General features: G+C 50.2%; 1 protein-coding gene across 1 annotated transcript in view; it reads left to right on the top strand.

Annotated features, from left to right (window-relative positions):
• The first annotated feature begins 8539 nt into the window (after positions 1 to 8539).
• The window catches only part of LOC140454015 (CDC42 small effector protein 1-B-like), a 43011-nt gene continuing 40409 nt past the window's right edge, over positions 8540 to 11141 (top strand). The window contains exon 1 of the mRNA XM_072548946.1: positions 8540 to 8815. The gene's annotated coding sequence lies outside the window, so the exon portion shown is untranslated. The remainder of the gene's footprint in view (positions 8816 to 11141) is intronic.

Genomic DNA, 11141 nt, shown 5'->3' with positions numbered 1-11141 from the left:
GTACAGCATGGAAACAGAACCTTCGGCCCAACCAGTCCATGATGATCACAATCCCAAACTAAACTAGTCCAACCTCCCTGCTCCTGTCCCATATCTCTCCAAACCTTTCCTAGTCAAGTACTTATTCAAATGTCTTTTAAACGTTGTAAATGTACCCACTTCCTCAGGAAGTTCATATCCTCTGTGTAAATAAATTGCCTCTCATGTCCTTTTTAAATCTTTCTCCTCTCACCTTAAAAGTGTGCCCCCAGTCTTGAAATCCCCCACCCCAGGGAAAAGACACCTGCCATTCACCTTATCTATGCCCCTCATAATTTTATAAAGTCACCCCTCCTACTATAAAAGTGCCAGACTATCCAGCCTTTTCTTATAACTCAAACCCTCCATTCCCGGCATCATCCTGGTAAATCTCTTCCGAACCCTCTCCAGTTTAATAATCTCCTTCCTGTAACAGGGCGATGAGAGCTGGACACAGTTCTCCAGACAAGGGCTCACCAATGTCCTGTATAACCTCAAAATGATGTCCCCAACATCTGTACTCAAAGGTCTAAGCAATGAAGGCAAGCGTGCTAAATGTCTTCTTAACTATCCCATCTATATGAGATGTAAATTTCAAAGAATTATGTACCTGAACCCCTTGGTCTCTCTGTTTCTACAACACTATCCAAGGCCCCAACATTAATTGTACAAGTCCTGCCCTTGTTTGTTTTAGTGAAATGCAATATCTCGCATTTATCCAAGTTGAACTCCATCTGCTACTCCTCAGCCCATTGAACTAGACCTCTTTGTTATCTTAGATAAGCTTCATCACTGTCCACTATACCACCAATCTTGGTGTCATCCGCAAACTTACTAACCACGCCTTATATATCCTCATCTAAATCATTTATATAAATGAGAAATAAAAGTGGACAGCACTGATCCCTGTGGAATATCGGTGGTCACAGGCCTCCTGTCCGAAAAACAACCCTCCACCATCACTCTCTGTCTCCTGCCGTTAAGCCAATTTTGTACCCAATTGGCAAGCTCACCCTGAATCCTATGTATTCTCATGTTACTAGTTAGTCTACCATGCAGAACCTTGTCAAAGGCTTTACCAAAGTCCATGTAGACAATGTCTACCACTCTGCCCTTATCAATCTTCTTGGTTAATTTCTCAAAGAAACTCAGACAGGCTGTGAGACATGCTTTCCCTCTCATAAAACCATGTTGAGGTCCGACATGCTTGGAGAAGATCCCAGATCATTTTACGATGGTGATCTGAAATGAGCAGGAGCTCCTTCCTTGGATGCCCCCCGCCCCCCCCCCCCCCAGAGAATTGGTTTCCATGGAGACAGGGAATCCTTGAAGTAAGGTTGGCCAAGCAAGGGCCACAATCTGATCAGCTGTGAATGTATTTGATGGTGAAACAGGCTCGAGGGCTTGAATGGCCTACTCCTTCTCCTCGTTTTGATGTTCGCACAATCCCAATATTAACACCCCCTCAGCCTAAGGTATAATTGTAACTTGTGTTGCACTTAAATATGAAATTCAAAAATGACTCACCCTCAAGGTTTCCAAAACGACTGCCAGCTCCAATGATGTCACACTGTGATGTCAGCATTCTGTGATAATAACAGATTAATTATGTAATCACACATAGCGATGGCAACACGAATGGTGTCATTGCATGTAACGATGGTAACACTAATGATGGCAACACCAATGATGTCATCAAATGTAATTATGCCAACTCCAATTATATCATCATATGTTCTTGACAGCAACGCTGATGATGTCATCATATAGCAATACTAGTAGTGCCATTGCCTGTAATGATGGCAACATCGATGATGTCATCACACTAACCATAGCAACACTGATTATGTGATCACACATCATGCTGACAATGCTGATGGTATCAGTGTCATGTGCTAATGACAGAACGCACGTACCTGCATCATGTGACCATGACTGAACTTGTGATGACAAATGGGGAATGGGAACCTCAGTCTCCTGACTCAGGCAGCAGTGTCCTCAGGGGCGAACCACAGCCCCAGTTCCTCTTCAGTTTGCAGGCAGAGTGAGACAGCATGACCTTCCAATTCTGCATTTTCCTGAAGTGCTGTTCCAGTAGTCAATGGATAATGTGAGGATCACTGCCTTCCCCAGCCTCAGCTAGCTAAAGTCCTTTGCTGAACCAACTCGCGTTGCCCCCAGTCAGATAGACCAAGTTTTTAAAAATAATGAAGGGAGATAGCTGAGACTCAGGTGGTAAACTAACTGGACCATTGTAGGAAACATGAAGGACTTGCATTTTTATATCACCTGTCATGGATCATGTATTCCTTAAACACTTTACAGCCACCTTCAACAAGTCTCTGTTAAAATATAGCAGCCAATTTAAACACAGCAAGCTTCCACAAACAGCAATAAGATATTTTTCCAATGAATGCTGCTCTTTAAAACCATCAAGAAGAACAATCCTATTCTCTCTCTCTGAAAATAATATTTTCTTTTACATCCAACTGAGAGGGGCTAATGAGACTTCAGTTTAACATCTCAACTGAAAGATGGCATCTCTGACAGTATGCAACTCCCTCAGTGCTGACCCTCTGACAGTGCAGTGTTCCATCAGCATTGGCCCTCTGATAGCACGATGCTCCCCCAGCACTAACCGTCAGACAGTGCAGGATTCCTTCAGCATTGACCCTCTGATAGTGCGGCACTCCCTCAGCTATGACCCTCCAACAGTTCCTGCCCCCTTAGCACTGACCCTCCCCTTCATCTCTCCCTGCCGCTCTCCCCCATTCCGCAATCCTCCTATTCCTTTCTCCCTCGTAAGTTCATCCAGCTTTCCTCCCTTCAGTGAATCCCTCCTGTTCAACTCACCCAACAGGAGGGAAAGAACTGGCAAGGCCCAATTGGATAGCCACACAAAGAAGGGCTAGGGCTGTCAAAGTGGGTAGAATGGCTTCCCTCCACACAGTGCCCACTCCCTCAGCGCTGGCTCTCCAACAGTGCCCAGTCCTTCAGTGCTGACCCTCCAACAGTGCCCGCTCCCTCAGTGCTGACCCTCCAACAGTGCCCCCTCCCTCAGTGCTGACCCTCTGACAGTGCCCGCTCCCTCAGCACTGACCCTCTGACAGTGCCCTCTCCCTCAGCGCTGAGCCTCCAACAGTGCTCACTCCCTCACTGTTGACCCTCCAACAGTGCCCTCTCCCTCCGTGCTGACCTTCCAACAGCGCCCACTCCCTCAGCACTGGGCCTCTGACAGTACCTGCTCCCACAGCACTGACCGTCCGACAGTACTCACTCCCTCAGCGCTGGCCCTCTGACAGTGCCCGCACCCTCAGCGTTGACCTTCCTACAGCGCCTGATCCCTCAGCGCTGGGCCTCTGATAGTGCTCACTCCCTCACTGTTGACCTTCCAACAATGCCCGCTCCCTCAGCACTGACACAGTGCCCACTCCCTCAGCACTGACACAGTGCCCACTCCCTCAGCGCTGGCCCTCTGACAGTGCCCACTCCCTCAGCACTGACCCTCTGACAGTGCCCACTCCCTCAGCACTGACCCTCTGACAGTGCCCACTCCCTCAGCACTCACCCTCTGACAGTGCCCACTCCTTCAGCGCTGGCCCTCCAACAGTGCCCACTCCCTCAGCGCTGACCCTCCAACAGTGCCCACTCCCTCAGCACTCACCCTCTGACAGTGCCCACTCCTTCAGCGCTGGCCCTCTGACAGTGCCCACTCCCTCAGCACTGACCCTCTGACAGTGCCCACTCCCTTAGCGCTGGGCTTCTGACAGTGCCCACTCCCTCAGCGCTGACCCACTGACAGTGCCCACTCCTTCAGTGCTGGCCCTCCGACAGTGCCCACTCCCTTAGCGCTGACCCTCCAACAGTGCCCACTCCCTCAGCACTCACCCTCTGACAGTGCCCACTCCTTCAGCGCTGACCCTCTGACAGTGCCCACTCCCTCAGCACTGACCCTCTGACAGTGCCCACTCCCTCAGCACTCACCCTCTGACAGTGCCCACTCCTTCAGCGCTGGCCCTCCAACAGTGCCCACTCCCTCAGCGCTGACCCTCCAACAGTGCCCACTCCCTCAGCACTCACCCTCTGACAGTGCCCACTCCTTCAGCGCTGGCCCTCTGACAGTGCCCACTCCCTCAGCACTGACCCTCTGACAGTGCCCACTCCCTTAGCGCTGGGCTTCTGACAGTGCCCACTCCCTCAGCGCTGACCCACTGACAGTGCCCACTCCTTCAGTGCTGGCCCTCCGACAGTGCCCACTCCCTTAGCGCTGACCCTCCAACAGTGCCCACTCCCTCAGCACTCACCCTCTGACAGTGCCCACTCCTTCAGCGCTGACCCTCTGACAGTGCCCACTCCCTCAGCACTGACCCTCTGACAGTGCCCACTCCCTCAGCACTCACCCTCTGACAGTGCCCACTCCTTCAGCGCTGGCCCTCCAACAGTGCCCACTCCCTCAGCGCTGACCCTCCAACAGTGCCCACTCCCTCAGCACTCACCCTCTGACAGTGCCCACTCCTTCAGCGCTGGCCCTCTGACAGTGCCCACTCCCTCAGCACTGACCCTCTGACAGTGCCCACTCCCTTAGCGCTGGGCTTCTGACAGTGCCCACTCCCTCAGCGCTGACCCACTGACAGTGCCCACTCCTTCAGTGCTGGCCCTCCGACAGTGCCCACTCCCTTAGCGCTGACCCTCCAACAGTGCCCACTCCCTCAGCACTCACCCTCTGACAGTGCCCACTCCTTCAGCGCTGACCCACTGACAGTGCCCACTCCCTCAGCGCTGACCCACTGACAGTACCCACTCCTTCAGCGCTGGCCCTCCGACAGTGCCCACTCCCTCAGCGCTGACCCACTGACAGTGCCCACTCCTTCAGTGCTGGCCCTCCGACAGTGCCCACTCCCTTAGCGCTGACCCTCCAACAGTGCCCACTCCCTCAGCACTCACCCTCTGACAGTGCCCACTCCTTCAGCGCTGGCCCTCCGACAGTGCCCACTCCCTCAGCGCTGACCCTCCGACAGTGCCCACCCCCTCAGCACTGGCATTGGGAGTGTCAATCTAGATGAGGGAGCGGGCCTCGCACCTACAATCTTTTGGGTTAGAGACGAGAGGAGAGGGCACGACCCCTTACCATGGCAGTCCCAAAGGCCGAGGCTTGATGCGATGGGAACCAAAGGACAAGGATTAGATTAGATTAGATTAGATTACTTACAGTGTGGAAACAGGCCCTTCGGCCCAACAAGTCCACACCGCCCCGCCGAAGCGCAACCCACCCATACCCCTTACCTAACACTACGGGCAATTTAGCATGGCCAATTCACCTAACCTGCACATCTTTGGACTTGTGGGACACTTGCGGGAAATTGGGAGTAACACACCTTTGGTGGTCGCTTTGTCAGTATAGACCCGATGGGCCAAAGGGCCTATCCCATGCTGTATGACTTGACTGACTTTAGAAGAATGAGAGGTGATCTCATTGAAACATTGTTGGGGGTCTTGACAGGGTAAATAGTGAGAGGTTGTTTCCACTTCTGGGAGAATCTAGGAGCAGAGGTCATCGTCTTGGAATAAAGGGGTGCAGTTTAAGACTGAGATGAGGAGGGATTTTTTTCTCTGAGGGTTGAGAGTATTTGAAACTCCTTTGCAGAGTGGGAGCAGAGTCCTTGTGGATATTTCAGGATGACATAGATGGATTCTTGATCGGGAAGGGAATCAAGTGTTATGGGGAAAGGATGGGAAAGCAGACCCGAGGAGCATTAACTCTCCCAAGATCCTGTTGAATGACAGATCAGGCCTGAGGGGCCGAATGGCCTGCTCCCATTGCTCTTCCTTATGGACTAACGAGTAAACCGGGAAGGCGATGAAGGTTTATTGGATCCAAGAAGTCGCCAGAGGTGTAGCAGCAAACACCGCCTCACACAATCTGTCCCCCGTCATGGCTACACCCGAAATAACACAGCTACAGCTTACATACAATTACAGCTCGTCCATCATTTCAAAAATCAACCCTGCAACTGCTTTTTCTCTCTCCAATTGTCTGCTTCCCTCCTGTGGACACTGACATGGACGGGGGGAGGTACAGCTGAGTGGAGGGAAGCCATTCTACCCACTTCGACAGCCCTAGCCCCTCTTGGTGTGGCTTTCCAATTGGGCCCTGCCAGTTCTTTCCCTCTGCAGGAACAGGAGGGATTCACTGAAGGGAGGGAAGCTGGATGAATTCATGAGGGAGAAGGGAACAGGAAGATTCGGGAATGGGGAAGAGGAGCAGGGAGAGATGAAGGGGTGGATGCGAGGGAGATCCCATAGAGTCTACAACGCAGAAACGGACCCTTCAGTCCAAGTCATCCATGCCGACCAGATATCCTAAATAAATCTAGTCCCATTTGGAGTCATAGAGATGTACAGCACGGAAACAGAGCCTTCGGCCTAGCTCTTCAATTCCGACCATGTTTCCCGAACTCATCTCGTCCCATCTGCCGGCGTTTGGCCCATATCCCTCTCAACCTTTCCTATTCAGGGGCAACTTTTTCACATAGAGGATGGTGTGTGTATGGAATGAGCTGCCAGAGGAAGTGGTGGAGGCTGGTACAACTAGAACATTTAAAAGGCATCTGGATGGGTAAATAAATAGGAAGGGTCAAGAGGGAATATGGGCCAAATGCTGGCAAATGGGACGAGATTAGTTTAGGATATTGGACATGTTGGAGCAAAGGGTCTGTTTCCATGCTGTACATCTCTATGACTATAACTATTCGGGTACCTGTCCAAATATATTTTAAATGTTACTGTACCCATACCTACCTCTTCCTCTGGTCGTCCATCCCACATACGCACCACCCACTGCGTGAAAAAGTTGTCCCTTTTAAATCTTTCCCATCTCACCTTAAACCGATGCTCTCTGGACTCCCCTAACCTAGGGAAAAGACCTTGGCTATTCACCTTATCAATATCCCTCATGATTTTATAGAACCTACACTCAAGTGAGAAAACCTCACAGCTTCTGCTTATAACGCAAACCCTCCAGTCTTGGTAACATCCTTGCAAATTTCTTCTGTACCATTCCCAGTTTAGAATACTAGAATCTCTACAATGTGGAAACAGGCCCTTCGGCCTAACAAGTCCAAACTGACCCTCCAAAAACTAGCTCTCCCAAACCCATTCCCCTACCTGATATTTACCCCTGTTAATGCACCTAGCCTGCACATCCCTAGACACTACTGGGACAATTTAGCATGGCCAATCCATCCTAAACTGGACATTTTTGGACTGTGGAAGGAAACCGGAGCACCCGAAGGGGACCCACGCAGACAATGTGCAAACTCCACACAGACAGTCGCCCGAGGCTGGAATCGAACCCGGGTCCCTGGTGCTGTGAGGCAGTAGTGCTAACCACTGAGCCACCATGTTGCCCCCCGTCATCCTTTCCTAGAGCAGGGCGACCAAAACTGTACACAGTACTCCAAAAGTAGCCTCACCAACACAACGTAATGTCCCAAATCTCTGACCAATGAAGATAACTGTGCGAAATGGGGAGTGGAAACGCTAAGATGGAGCAGAGGGGCCCGTTTCGGTGCGAGAAAATTCGGGCTATCCTCAGATGCCGAGTGAGGATGTATTGGATCTGGTCGTGACTCAACCTGTTTCACTTCCCTGTCTTGGTGTTTTCTCTGATCTCTGGCTGACCTCAGACCTCAAGAATGAAAAGAGGAAACGAAGACTTCATCAACAACAGTGGCTCAGTGGTCAGCACTGCCACCTCACAGCATCAGGGACCTGGCTTCGAGTCACCCTCTGTGTGGAGTTTGCACGTTCTTCCCCCCCACTGCACCGTGTCTGCGTGGGATTCCTATGGCTGCCTCCCACAGTCTAGGGATGTGTAGGTTAGGGTGGATTGGCCATGCTGAATTGTCCCGTAGTGCCCAGGGATGTGTACGTTAGGGTGGATTGGCCATGCTAAATTGTCCCATAATGTCCAGGGATGTGCAGGTTAGGGTGGATTGGCCATGCTAAATTGTCCCATAGTGCCCAGCGATGTGCAGGTTAGGGTGGATTGGCTATGCTGAATTGTCCCATAATGTCCAGGGATGTGCAGGTTAGGGTGGATTGGCCATGCTGAATTGTCCCATAATGTCCAGGGATGTGCAGGTTAGGGTGGATTGGCTATGGGAAATGCAGGATGCTCTTTGGAGGGTCAATGTGAACTCGATGGGCCGAATAGCCTGCAACCACACACTGTCGGGATCCTAGAAAAAGATGAGAACATTGCCCTGGTCGCTTTAAGGAGTTCCTTTACAGTGGAGAGATTTAAAGGAGAGAAATCCAGACTCGGGGGGGGAAGCAATTTTGAAAAAGAAAATGAATAAGGCAGACTCCCTGAATCCTGGTGCTTTTTTAAAAACAAAATATTCTGAAATGTATGAGGCTGTCCGCACTAGTCATACCCAGAGGTGGCGTCCTGTGAGTGTGCTTTTAATACACCAGAACCCTCCCCCTGTCTGGCCATGAGAAACTGAGAGGTCTGTTCCTCTTTAGAAAAAAAAGTGAGCTGAGTGAGTCAGTAAGCGAATGAAAGTTAACAGCCCCACCTTATAGAAACAGCCAAACCAACAAGGAAGCAAATTGCGGACTAGTTAACTTTATTTCTTTACCCCCTCCCCCCCAAAAAAAAACACATACACGAGGACTGTCGATAAAAGTTCAGATGTTTTTCTCTTTTTTAAAAAAACAGTGGAACCCGTACTTTTGAAAACTCGACTTCCTGATTGACTTAGAGACAGAGAGAGTGAGAGCCTGACAAAAGGTAAGCCATGGTGTGCTCGGAGATGTTGAAAGTCCTCCAAGATCTTGGAGACGACAGAAGAGGGGAGGGGGGGAAAGAGAGGGAGATCTGTTTTAAAACAACGAACGTTTTTAGTCTCTTTCTGCCTCCTGCAGTTAATGTCTGAGGTAGAGACGGGAACGTTGCTGGAAATCTTTTTTTAAAAAAAAATAAGACAGGGAGTTGAAGAAATGGGACATTAAATAAACGAAATCAGCAATTTTAATGTAATCAGTACATTGAAGCACAAAAAAAAGGAGACTCGAGTTGTCCCTTTTGTGGGGAGTTTGAGATCAGTTATTATTCCCAATCTGAGTTACAGATGACTTTGTTGAGTTTCAAAGGCGTGGTTTGGAATTTAATTTTTTGACAGAATGGGAAATGAATTTGAGGATTTCTTGGATGAGTATGCTGCAACCTCTCTCTTCTTGTTGTTTTACTTTTGACCTTTTTGGGGGGGGGAAAGTTCCTCCTGAGAGAAGTGGGCAGTCGTGTTCAGAGCTTGCAGTATGAGTTTAAAACAAAAAGGGCAGGAGGTTTTGAAAGTGGTGGGAGTCCCAAGTCTTTCTCTCCCCCCCCCCCGTTCTTGTTGTGGCTGTTTTTGTGTATTGCATGAGCAAACTTGACCCCCCCCCCCAAGGCTCCCCATCAGGTTTGGCTGAAGGTTATAGGGCCTGTCTTTGTGAGAATTTCTGACTTCATTGCAGAACTTCCTTCCTCTCTCTCTTTGCAAAACCCTTCTTGTCTCGAGTTTAACTGCCTCGCTGTGTAGTCCAAAACTTGTTCTACTTGTTCATTGAACTAACTAACTCACTCCATTTCCTACTCTGTTTGGGGGGGGAGGGTGGTGAGTGGGGAAGGGTAGAGGGAGGTAGACCAGTTTATTGGAGACCTGCATTTCAGTCACTAGCCTTCCTTTGGTTCATATTTTGTAAAAACAAAAAGCAACAGGAAGTTAGCCGAAGCAAAGGGAACCATAGCAGCTATCGTCGGTTGTGGTGAAAGTGCCACCGACTCCACTGATGCCCATTTTAAAAAAAATCTCTTGGGGAGGGCATTCTGCCATCTTTACCTGCTCTGGCCTGTCATGTGACAAATTGACCCCATCTGCCTCCTCTCTGAATTGGGCCTAGCAAGACCAAAAGCCTCAAGGTCAATTAGAGGGATGGAATGGAATGGAATGGAATGGAGTGGCGGGGGGGGAACAAAGGTTGGCGACTATGCAACCTTCCTTTGGATCGTAGAAATCTCCTTTCTCCCCAAACCACCACCCCCCACCACCGACATTCTCCCTACTGTCTTTCCAAATGTAATAGTTTTCCTTCCAGAGCCTACTATTTTTACAAAGTTTTCTTTTTTTTAAAAAAAACAGTTTGCCAGAAAGTACTTTGAGATTGCTTGAGCAAGGAGAGAGGCTCTTCGGCTCATCAAAAACAAAGCAGTCCCGTTTTCCAGCCTTGCATGAATTATAGAATCCCAACAGTGTCCAAACAGGACCTTCGAGTCAACACAGACCCCACCCCGAAGACTATCCCACCCAGACCCATTCCCCTACCCTATTGCTGTACATTGACCCCGACCAATGCACCTAACCTATACATTCCCTAGACACTGGGTAATTTAGCATGTCCAATCCACCCTAACCTGCACATCCCTGGGCACTACGGGACAATTTAGCATGGCCAATCCACCCTAACCTGCACATCCCTGGGGCACTACGGGACAATTTAGCATGGCCAATCCACCCTAACCTGCACACCTTTGGACTGTGGGAGGAAACCGGAGCACCTGGACAAAGCTCACGCAGACATGGGAAGAATGTGCAAACTCCACACAGACAGTCAACCAAGGCTGGAATTGAACCCGGGTCCCTGGTGCAGCGAGACAGCTATGCTAGATTAGATTAGATTCCTTACAGTGTGGAAACAGGCCCTTCGGCCCAACAATTCCACACCGACCTGCTGAAGCGCAACCCACCCAGACGCATTCCCCTACATTTACCCCTTCACCTAACACTACGGGCAATTTAGCACGGCCAATCCACCCTAACCTGCACATCTTTGGACTGTGGGAGGAAACCGGAGCACCCGGAGGAAACCCACGCAGACACGGGGAGAATGTGCAAACTCCACACAGTCAGTCGCCTGAGGCGGGAATTGAACCCGGGTCTCTGGCGCTGAGGCAGCAGTGCTAACCACTGTGCTAGCCATTGAGTCACCGTGCTGCCCCTGATATAAACTGATTCCCCCACCCTGGGTGCTAAGGGACGAAAGAAATCTGGATTTCTGACCGAAGACCACACTCGTAC

The sequence above is a fragment of the Chiloscyllium punctatum genome, chromosome 28 (genome assembly GCF_047496795.1).
Source record: "Chiloscyllium punctatum isolate Juve2018m chromosome 28, sChiPun1.3, whole genome shotgun sequence".
NCBI lineage: Eukaryota > Metazoa > Chordata > Chondrichthyes > Orectolobiformes > Hemiscylliidae > Chiloscyllium > Chiloscyllium punctatum.
Note: the sequence above shows the minus strand (reverse complement) of the source record. Positions and strands in the feature narration are given on the sequence as shown.